The sequence below is a fragment of the Dipodomys spectabilis genome, unplaced genomic scaffold (assembly GCF_019054845.1).
Source record: "Dipodomys spectabilis isolate Male_0828 unplaced genomic scaffold, ASM1905484v1 ptg000567l, whole genome shotgun sequence".
NCBI lineage: Eukaryota > Metazoa > Chordata > Mammalia > Rodentia > Heteromyidae > Dipodomys > Dipodomys spectabilis.
Window position 1 is genome coordinate 171,320 of NW_024871244.1, and position 10,396 is coordinate 181,715.

The following is a 10,396-nucleotide window of genomic DNA, read 5'->3' on the forward strand; positions in this document are numbered from 1 at the left end:
CCTTTTCTGCTTATCCCAGACATATATAACTTATTGCAAATACGGGATACCATGGGACCTATGTTTCTTTGGACTTGGCCTATTTCAGTTAATATAATTTTTTCCAAGTCTTTCCATTTCCTAACAAATTAGGCAATGTCATTCTTTCTGATGGATGATAGAATTCACACACACACACACACACACACACACACACACACACACTCACAAGGTTTTCTTGATCCATTCATCGATTGTGGGGCCTCGGGGTTGGTTCCATATCTTAGCTATGGTAAATAATGTTGCAATAAACAGTTGTGCTGGTAGTTTTAGAATGGCCTTGTTTGTGATCATTTGAGTGAATGCACAAAAGTGAGATTGCTGGGTCATAGAGGAGCTCTATGTGGAATCTTTTGAGGAACCTCCATACTGCTTTCCAAGTGGGTGAACAAGTTTACAATCCAACCAAGAATGCAGTAGGGTTCTCTTCTTGCCACATGCCCTCCAGCATCTGTTGTTGTAAAAATGTGGAACGCTTCACGAATTTGGGTGTCATCCTTGCGCAGGGGCCATGCTAATATTCTCTGTATTGTTCCAATTTTAGTGTATGTGCTGCCGAATTGAGCAAAGAACATTTTTTATATATAAATTGGAATTGATTTTCTTAAACTAGATAATTCAACAAAAAGCAAGTTCAAAAGAATTGTGAAATTTTAGAACCATATATTTCTTACATAAGCACACATTTAAGAATAAAGTCAAGATTGATATGACAAAAACAAAACGAATCCAGATATTTGTTGTTCAAGAGATGTGTAGGAGGAGGAATTCAATTATTCTACACAGGGCACCTGTCATAATGAACACTGCAGCAAGTGTTAAGGTATGTAAAAGTTTTAATGTTTTAAATGTTTAATTTTGGGAATTTGCTTATATATGCCAAAATTAAGACTGTTTGACAGGTCATAAAACTTTTCCATAAAGTATTTAAATTTATGGTAGCTGACATATACTACTAACTATGTACATTTCAGAGTTTATAGAAAGTTTATTAATGAGAAGATGCAAAGTCTTTGTGTAAAGAAACAGAGCAAAGAGTTAAGACTAACTACATAGTTTCTGTTGAAACTTTAGGGCTTCTTTTCTTTATATGTTAGCAAGGAACAAATGATGATATAATCCATGTACCAGTGATGAGATGAGACATAAATAGTTATCATACAGTGTAAATTTAAAGGGTACTCATAGCCTATAAAACTCTTGTTGAACATCATAATCTTAGCCAGTTTTAAATGTACAGGATTATGAGCAAATAGCAAAATCTAATATATAGTATACTTCAAACACTGGTATTTGGCTTTTATTTTATCAATCATTAATATTTAATTATTGTTTTTCTTTATTTGTTGCATTGTTTCCCTTGTTGCAATATAATACAACTTTTTTAAGTCGTCATTATGAGGTATTTTGAAAATGTTACTGGGATGACCATTTTTTATAGGTGCATGTGAATTCACAGAAATCAAAATTAAGAACAAAATATTCATGAAAAATTTTCTCAAGTAGAGTCTGAATCAGGAGTGTTGATTAATGTCCATACATAAAATCTTAGCCTTAGACTGAAGCAGTGGTTTTACAGAGTTGAGGTCACAAAAGTGAGAGACTGTGTTTTGTTTAGCTTTTTGGTTTGGTTTTTGTTGGTTGTGGGACTTGAACTCTGGGTCCTGGGTGCTCTCCCTCAGATCTTCAGCTCAAGGCTAGTGCTACCATTTGAGCCACAGCACCACGCCTATTTTTTCTGCTTATATGGTGCTGAGGAATCAAACCAAGGGCCTCACGCATGCAAGGCAAGCACTCTACCACTGAGCCACTTTCCCAGAACCCCACAGACTGTTTTTTTAAAAAATCATCTAAACAGGGGAGTTCTGGGAAGAAGGTGGAGGAGAAGCAGGAGGCTAAACAAGCTCTCGCATAGAAAGCAGTTTTAGAGTTCCAGTAAACAGTCCTAAGCCAGATAATCACACCAAGTGTGCCATCACAGGACAGAGAGTTAGGCCCTAGAGGGAAAATCCAGGCATGGAGACATATCTGAGCTCTTGCCAGCAGCCGCCACCGCTGCAGCAACAGCGATGGTGGCGGTGGCAGAAACTGCCATACCTGAATCACAGAGATTCCATGACGAAGGAGCCAGACACAGTGGGTGAGCGGATTCTACACAACACCAGCTAGAACTGACAAGGAGCGACATCTTCATCCTGCAGTTTGCAGACCAGAGACGACCCAGGAACCAAGATGGCATGAGTAGAAGCCTGATTTTTCACTCCTCAGGGAGCAGAGGAGGGAAGGCCACCCCTCCCCCCACCCAGTACCGGAGATCTCCATCTTGGATACCGACAAAGCTCTGCCAAGCTGCTAACTCCAACTCAGGCCTTGGAAGAAATCTAGTCATTTAGCAGGTCACAAGAACCTAACCTGACCTTCCAGACTCAGCTCCGCCCAGGGAAAAGTCACCCAGCTCGGGTGCCAGCCCAGGGAGTGGCTTTATTCACTGAGTAATTAAAGCCAGAGGCTGCCCCTCCCTTTAGCAGCCTTCACAATCAATTGAAATTCAGTAAATATAAACCCTGAGAGTGGCTCCAGGCTGGGCTCTGAGAGTTTCTCACAAACTAGCCCCCGGGAAAAGCTACTGTTTGCTGAAAGGCCTCAACTCTACCCAGAACCTCGCCTCAACACAGCATCTCCAAACATGAGGAAAAAGCCATCTCCCTCTTTTGTGATACTCAATGCAGATCTCCCTCCCGTTGAACTAACCTGGGAGGAGGATCGCAAAATCCTGGGTAAAGCAGAACATTTTTCTGCCTGTCCAAACAAACTGACTTAAGAAACCAACCAAGCCACAGGACCACAAGCAGACCAGAGACTCCAACAAGACACTAGTTATGGACACAAGGGAGATACAGGATTTTTCCCAACCCTCCCAAAAAATAAAAGAACTTTTTTCTTCTTCTTCTTCTTCTTCTTTTTTATACCTTTTATAAATTTTTTTTCTTTTCTAAAACTTTTTTTAATTTTTAATTTTTACCTTTTTTGAAAAAAATTGTTTTCTAGTAACTTTTTTCTCCTCCTATAATTTTTATTTTAGGGATACATGTGTGTGTACATTTTTTTTCTTTTTAAAAAATTTTTCTTTTTGTTTTTTGTTTAGCTCTACTGAACTTCTGATCTTTTTTTCTTTCTTTCTTATCCTTTTCACCTTTTCTTCTCTTTCGTTATTCTTTATGTGGCTTAATTGTTGTTCTGCACATACTCAGATAAACCTGTAGTTGACTATTAGACCCTATCCCCATTGTGTGCACACTTAATCCACAAATTTATTACTCAATTCAAAAAATCTGAGACCTAAATTCCTTAATAGCAGTACTACCTCTTTAAACCTATATGATATTTTAAGTATTTTTATTTTTAAGTTTTTCACCTCTCCGTTATATACCTCCCGTTCTCTCATGATATTCAGATTCTTTGAATACTTTGTTCTCGAATCTGCATAATACTTTTAATTTTTACTTTTCTATTATTTCTGGTCTCTATTGTTCCTTCTCTTCTTTTTTCCTCTCTCTCTACTTTCATCCAATCCAACCTATTTCCTGCTTTGAGATTAGGACTTAGTTAATTCTCTTTTTGCCTTCCCATATCACTCTATTCCTAATTTCACCCACATATCTCCCTAACCCTAATAATTTCTGGTTTTCCAAATTCTTGTTTGCACTTTGTAGCCTATTAATATATAGTTGTTTGATGTTGAATAGAGATATCTGTTGAACTAGATTGTATTTGCAGATTATTGACTGTACAAATTCAGACTTTGGTTGATGCTTGCCTTAAGTTAGTGTTCTAGCACAAAACTGGTGTTATTTTCATTCCAAATGGGCAGAGTAAGCCAGAAAACCACAAGAAAAATGGCAAGTCCGGGTATCTCCACTCCCACTCATGATAATCAGGGTACAGAACAGATAATGAATAATCCAGAGGAGAGTTCCCAAATAGCTCTACAAACACGGCTGGCAAACCTGATAAATGAAAATATTGAAAACATACAAAGGACTCGGTATGCGCATGATATGGAGAGAGAGGAGGCAAACAAAAGGTCAATGCAGGAAAAGATTGAAAATATACAAAGGACTCTGTATGAGCGTGATAGGGAGAGAGAGGAGGCAAACAAAATGTCAATGCAGGAAAAGATTGAAAACCTACAAAGGACTCTGTATGATGGTGATAGGGAAAGAGAGGAGGCAATCCAAAGGTTTATACAGCAATATCATGAGCATGAGGAAGGTACTCAAAAACTGATACAGGATTTGCGTGAGCAGCCTAAGAATACTCAAAGAGAAAGGCAGGAATGGCGTAAACAGGATGAGAACACTCAAAGAAAACTACAGGAATGGCATGAACGGGAGGAAGCTAAGCAAAGAGTAATACAGGAATTGAGAGAGCAGGATGAGAATACACAAAGATCACTAAAGGCATTCATGGTATCGATTAACAAGAGCTGAAGGAAGTCAGGGAGACCACAAAGGGAATGCTGAATGGAACCCAACAGAAGGAATGGGAGTCCAAGGAAACCATAACCAATCAACTAAGTGATTTGAGAATAAACACTGAACACCAAATTAAGGAAGTAAAGAAGTTCACACAAGATCTAAAACAACGCTTCAACAAAGAATTTGAAGCCATCAAAGCTGACCAATTTTTTTTTGTTTTTGCTTATGTGGTGCTGGGGAATTGAACCCAGGGCCTCATGCATGCAAGGCAAGCGCTCTACCACTGAGCCACCTTCCCAGCCCCAAAGCTGACCAATTAGAAGGAAAGAGATAAAAAACAAAGTAGAAAGTCTTGACAGCAGGTTAGACCATGCAGAAAATCGAATCTCAGGAATTGAAAACAGCCTAGATATTATAGAGAAAGAACATACAACCATCCCAGACAAGTCCAAGAAATATGATATATCTATCCAACACTTGGAAGACACCACCAGAAAGCCTAATCTAAGGATAATGGATGTAGAGGAGCACCTAGAAACAGAAGTTAATGATCTAGGAAATTTGTTTAAAAGGATCCTAGCAGAGAACTTCCCAAACATGCAAAAAGATAGGTCTATTCATATACAAGAAGCTTTTAGAACTCCAAATAGAACAGACCAGAATAGGACATTCCAACGTCACATTATAATCCACACAGGATCAACTCAGTCCAAGGAAAAGATCCTTAAGGCTGTCCAGGAGAAAAGATTAATCACCTATAAAGTGAAACCAATTAGAATCACCTCAGATTTCTCAGCAGAGACAATCAAAGCAAGAAGAGCCTGGAATGATGTATGCCATGCCCTAAAAACAAAAAAACTATCAACCAACAATACTGTACCCAGCTAAACTCTCCTTCATACCTAAAGGCCAAATAAAAACCTTCCATAGCAAAGAAAAATTGAAATAATACATCTCCACCAAACCAGGCCTACAAAAGATTCTTAAAGATGTCCTATACATAGAAAACCAACAAGACCACAATAAAGGCCAAGAAACTGCACCCAAACTGAGAATCCAAGAACCATATGAAGAACCCAGTTTTCGCAGCCCCCAAGAAGGTGGATAACATGGGAGGAACTCCCAAATACCTCTCAGTCCTATCTCTTAACATTAACAGACTTAACTCTCCAATTAAGCGACATAGACTGTCTAGTTGGATTAAAAAACAAGATCCTTCTATGTGCTGCCTTCAGGAGTAACATCTTGCCCGTAAAAACAAACACATTTTCAATGTTAAAGGCTGGAACAAAATCTACCAAGCAAATGGTCCCCATAAACAGGCGGGAGTTGCAATCCTATTATGAGATAAAATAGACTTCAAATTAAAATTCATGAGAAGAGATAAAGAAGTCGCTACATACTAATTAAGCAATCTCTCCTTCAGGAGGATATTACAATTCTAAATATCTATTTGCCAAAAAACGGAGCACGCAAATTTATCCAAGAAACACTACTTTGCCTCAAATCCCACATCGATCCAAAGACATTAATTTTTGGGAATTTTAACATATCACTCTCCCCTCTAGATAGATTAACTTGGCAAGAACTCAACAGACAAACCACAGTTTTAAACAACTGCATAGATCAACTAGATGTAACAGACATCTACTGAATATTTCACCCAGCAGCAACAGAATACACGTTCTTCTCAGCAGCACATGTAACATTTCTAAAATAGACCACATTTCACGCCACAAAGCAAACTTGTCCAAATTCAGAAACATTGAAGTTATACCTTGTATTCTTTCTTACCCCAAGGGAATAAAATTAGAACTCAACAACAAAAGCCAACAAAAATGTCTGCTAACACATGGAGGCTGAACAACACACTGCTGAATCACGAGTGTGTCATGGAAGAGATTAGAATGGAAATTCAAATGTTCATGCTATTTAACAAAAATGAACACACAAATTACCAGCTCCTCTGGCACACAGCAAAGGCAGTACTCAGAGGCAAGTTTATAGCTCTAAGCTCCTACATCAACAAATTGGACAGATCTGAAACCAACAATTTAATGACACACCTAATCCTCTTGAAAAAGAATAGCAAGATAAACCCCAATTCAGTAGACGGAATGAAATAATTAAAATTAAATCACAATTAAATGAATTGGAATCCAAAAAAAACTATAGAATGAATCAACAAAACAAAGAGTTGGTTCTTCGAAAAAATTAACAAAATTGACAAACCCTTAGCAAATCATATCAGAAAAGAAGAGAACACACCGAAATAAATAAACTCAGAGATGGGAATGGAACCATCACCACGGAAACACCCAAGACTCAGAACATTATAAGGGAATATATCTCAAAACTTTATGCTAATAAGTTTGTGACCTTGGCAGAAATGGACCTTTTCCTAGCAAATATTGACATGCCAAAACTAAACCAAGATGAGTTAAACCATCTTAACAGTCCCATATCAAGCATTGAAATAGAAACAACAATGAGACCTCCCAGCTAAGAAAAGTCCAGGACCAGATGGTTTTACAGCGGAATTCTACAAGGCCATCAAAGCAGAGCTCACACCAATACTCCTCCAACTCTTCAATGAAATTGAAAGAGAAAGTTCACTACCGAACACATTCTATGAAGCCATCATAACCCTCATTCCCAAAACCAGGCAAGGACTGATCAAAGAAAGAAAACTATAGACCTATTTCTTTGATGAACATTGATGCAAAACTTCTCAACAAAATTTTGGCCAATTGACTTCAACAATTCATCCAAAAAATCATACACCACGATCAATCAGGATTCATTTCAGGATGCAAAGCTGGTTCAATATACGCAAATCAATTAATATTATTCATCACACCAACAGGTGCAAGGATAAGAACCACATGGTTATCTCAATAGATGCAGAAAAAGCATTTGACAAGCTCCAACACCCCTTTATGATGAAGGTTTTGGAAAAAAATTAGGAATCCATTGAACATTCCTCAATACAATAAAGGCTGTATATGACAAACCTACAGCCAGCATTATAATTAATGGTGAAAAACTAAAGCCATTTCCTCTTAACTCAGGAACAAGACAAGGATACCCACTCTCTCCACTTCTCGTCAATCTAGTATTAGAATGCCTAGCTACAGCAATAAGACGAGATGCAAAAATAAAGAGGATCCAAATAGGGAAAGGAGAAATAAAACTCTCCCTCTTTGCAAATGACATGATCTTGTATTTAAAGAATCCCAAAGGCTCCACTCCCAAATTACTCAAGCTGATTCAAAACTTTGGCATAGTAACAGGGTATAAAATTAAACCTCAAAAATCAGTCTTTTCTGTATGCCAACAATGAGAAAAGTGAGGCTGAAATTAGGAAAGCAACTCCATTTGTAATAGCACCACAAAAAAAAAAAATACATAGGAATTAACTTAACCAAAGAAGTGAAAGACCTCAATGATGAAAACTTTAAAAACTTGAAAAAGGAAATGAAAATGGAACTTAGAAAATGGAAAAACCTCCGATGCTCATGGATTGGAAAGATTAACATCGTGAAAATGGCAATACTTCCCAAGGCTAGCTACAAATTCAATGTGATATCTATCAAAATTCCAACGTCATTCTTCAAGGAAACAGAAGAGGCTATCCAAAAATTCATATGGAACAATAAAAGACCCCGAATAGGAGAAACGCTCCTTAATGGAAAGAACACAGCTGGAGGAATATCAATACCAAGTTTCAAACTCTACTATAAATCCATAGTAATCAAAACAGCTTGGTACTGGCACAAGAACAGACCTCAGGACCAATGGAATAGAATTGAAAACCCAGAAATGAGCCTATAGAGCTATAGCCATCTAATCCTCGATAAGGGAGCTAAAAAAATAGAATGGAAGAAAGACAGCCTCTTCAGTAAATGGTGCTGGCAAAATTGGTTAACTACATGTAGAAAACTAAAACTAGATCCTTATATATCACCCTGCACCAGAATCAACTCCAAATGTTTCAGAGACCTCGGAGTCAAAGCAGACACTCTGAAAAAATTACAGGATGGAATAGGAGAAACCCTAGATCTCCTTGGTACAGTTGCAGAGCTTCTGCATGGCAAAGAACATAGCTTTCAAGATCAATAGAAAGCCCACGGATTGGGAGAAGATCTTCACTAGCTATACAACAGACAAGGGTCTCATATCTAAAATATACTTGGAACTCAAAAAATTAAATCCCCCAACAACTAATCCTCAAAGAAACAACTGTCCAATAAATAAGTGGGCTAATTACTTAAAGAGAAACTTCTCTGAAAAAGAAGGATGGCCAATAGACACCTGAAGAAATGCCCAACCTTCCTAGACATAAAAGAAAAGCAAAGCAAATCAACATTGAGATACCACCTCACTCCATTAGAATGGCAAAAATCAAGAACTCTAATAACAACAGATGCTGGAGGGGAAGTGGACAGAAGGGAACCTTACTTCATTGTTGGTGGGATGTAAACTTGTTCAACCACTTTGGAAAGTAGTATGGAAGTTCCTCAAAAGACTTCACATAGAGCTCCCCTATGACCCAGCAATCCCACTTTTGGGCATTTACCCAAATGTTTACAAACAAGACCACACTAAAGCTACCAACACAATTATGTTTATTGCAGCATTATTTCCATAGCTAAGATATGGAACTAACCCAGATGCCCCTCAGTAGATGAATGGATCAAGAAAATATGGTATATATGCCCAATGGAATTCTATGCCTCCATCAGAAAGGATGACATTGCCCCATTTGTTAGGAAATGGAAAGACTTGGAAAAATTATATTAAGTGAAGTAAGCGAAATCCAAAGAAACATAGGTCCCATGGTTTCCCTTATTTGCAATATCTAATATATGTATGATTCAAGCAGAAAAGGTCAGATAATGTGATGTTAGGAAAATGAACCCTTAGATATGTATTTAAATGTTTTTTTTCTTTCATGCATTTGTTTCTAACTCATTTATAAGATTATTTCTTTGTTGGTTTTTATGTCCCTCCTCCACTGTATAACCCCTGCTTTCACTATATTTGATGTCGGTACAATTTGTGGAGGAGAAGGGGAAAAACAAGTCGTTTATGGATAACTGTGGACCCGTTACAACAATGAGAAGTACAAGTTGTCATGTTGAAAATGAACTTTACAACTTTGGTCGGGGGGGAGAGAATGGGGTGGGGGTCGGGGGGAGGCTGGGAAGGGATGTGAAGGGTAAACAAAAGGAGGAGGCTGCAATACTTGATAAGAAATGTACTCATTATCTTGCCCATGTATTTGTAACCCCTCTGTACAGTATGTTCACAATAAAAAATAATTTTTTTAAAAAATCATATAAACAACATTTGCTTTCTGCTTTAGGTTATATAAGGAAATAAATGAATATCTTTTTATGTTTTTGTGAATTGTCATAGTTCTAAATTTATACTAACTCCAGCCTCTTCATCCTTTTCAAAGGCATGAAATATCTTTGAGACTTTGCTTCTGTGAAGATCGTTTTTGCATTTATAATTTCTTCTGGGTAATCTTTAATTATTATCAAAATCACTTTATATTTTTATATTGATGGGTTATCACACATCAAATACCTTCAAATGTACATGGAGAGTCTAAAGATAGGAGTATGAATATTCTCCTACATCTCTTGTTTATCTGTTATGCACTTTCAGTATTACGATATTTCTCTCTCTCTTTCTCTCTCATTTCCTCTCTTTCTCTTTCATGACTCATGTCTTCTATTTAGAATTTCTGCTGGTCTACTATTTCCTTTAGGATCCACTGGTTTTTTGGGAACATGATAGGGACCATCAGTTACCCTTGCATTCTTTAAGAGTTATAACAGTGCTTTGAAATTATTCTTTGCCATTCTAAA

At 37.4% G+C, this 10,396-nt stretch overlaps 1 non-coding gene across 1 annotated transcript; it reads right to left on the reverse strand.

The window, feature by feature from the left end:
• Window positions 1–500: 500 nt before the first annotated feature.
• LOC122100167 lies at window positions 501–607 on the reverse strand. Its single transcript, XR_006146121.1, has one exon. It is a non-coding gene; the product is annotated as a U6 spliceosomal RNA (small nuclear RNA).
• Between the last annotated feature and the right edge of the window lie 9,789 nt (window positions 608–10,396).